General features: G+C 31.8%; 1 long non-coding RNA gene across 1 annotated transcript; it reads right to left on the bottom strand.

Moving 5' to 3' along the window:
- Positions 1 to 570: 570 nt before the first annotated feature.
- Positions 571 to 1,035, bottom strand: LOC145104025 (uncharacterized). Its single transcript, XR_013706980.1, has 3 exons — positions 952 to 1,035; positions 727 to 769; positions 571 to 619 (listed from the first exon to the last, which is right to left on the bottom strand). It is a non-coding gene; the product is annotated as an uncharacterized LOC145104025 (long non-coding RNA).
- Positions 1,036 to 1,501: the final 466 nt, after the last annotated feature.

Below are 1,501 nucleotides of genomic sequence, written 5' to 3'. Positions count from 1 at the left end.
AAAATATTTGAATCTCGGATTCCAATTCCCATGTGTATATTTCGATAAAAAAGACAAAGGTAAAGATGACATGTACTTCCAACATACCGAATTTCCTTTCTACAATTAGTCCCTCTTTCGGAAACATGACTTATTATAAAGAACAAATTGTATGTTATTTTGGAAAATAATTTAAGGGTTATGGGTTTTCGATTTTCGGTTTTTAGGATTAGAGTTTGACTAAAATTAGTGGTATACTTATTAGAGGTGTGATCATATGTGGGGAGTTCATTATGGAGATTATATGATCTACATTAAGTGATGAAATGGAGAATTGAGAGCCTTTATATCTACAATCAAGGATGACGGAAACGAATACAACTCTTTGAATCTTTTTTTTATCCAAGGGTTTGAATTTGTAAAAATTATTAGTGTTTAATAATAACTAGAAATGAGGCCCGTGCGTTGCACGGGTCGGATTTTTTTTATTGATGTTTGGCGGGTCACGAAAGTAGGATGCTATAATGTCATTTAAATACAATACAGCTGGATAAGAAATGAAAGTAATCAAATAAATTAGTGTACGTTGTTGTTTTTTGCGTTTAACGCACAATCCTTTGATATATGAACCATCATGGTCCTACACAATACAAATTACATCATATCAGCAGAAGCAGAATGACATTTTTTGGTATTAAATTTGAAAGTTTTCGGTTTTCCAGTTATGCCCCTATTAAAAAAAATTACCTATTCGAATATAGCCCTCACTCCACCAATGACGGACAATGGTCTATTAGAATCATATGTAAAGGCGATTATTCACAAAGTTCATTAATTTATAGGAAAATTTTCATAGTGATTGTAGAGAAATGGTTTACCTGGTGCACATAAGATTTGTAGGTGGTAGAAAATAAAAAGGAAAAATGAAAATGAAATATAACTAAAGAATTAGGATGACAAATAATTACATACCTTCACCTTTTTCGTTTTCTTTTTCTTCTTTTTCTCAGCTACATCACCTAATATGAGAGATGGTTGCACTTCATCCATCTGAAGAGAAAATGAAAAGTTGTCAAACATGGTAAAACTGTAAACGTATATTTAAATGAATAAGTGATTACAAACCAAAAATTTCTGAAATACCTGCTAGAACAACAAGATTCAAGTCCTCCACCGTCATCTTGTCCTTCCACCCTCAAGCTTCACTAATGGCAGCAATCTTCCACCGGTTCCTATATATTAAATAATTAATTACCATCTTAACCCTTTATTATTTTATTGAAAAATAAAAAAAAAATGTGTTGAATTTTGTTGTTTTTTTAATTATATTACCGTTTAATCCAAAAAATACATAACTGATCCTACTTCTTGCTCCATTGTGAAATGGTAATTCAGTGACATCTCTTGCATCCTTTTCAAAAACCATTCATCAGAGTTCACATCTTCCCCTTTTTTAATCCTTTGTCCAGCATTTGTCATCACCTCAAACATTCGGTCTCTGAATCTCCAATGGAAAAAGCAA

Source organism: Lactuca virosa, chromosome 4, assembly GCF_052849685.1.
Source record: "Lactuca virosa cultivar CGN04683 chromosome 4, Lactuca_virosa_CGN04683_v6, whole genome shotgun sequence".
Lineage (NCBI taxonomy): Eukaryota > Viridiplantae > Streptophyta > Magnoliopsida > Asterales > Asteraceae > Lactuca > Lactuca virosa.
This window is presented reverse-complemented; position numbering and strand designations above follow the sequence as displayed.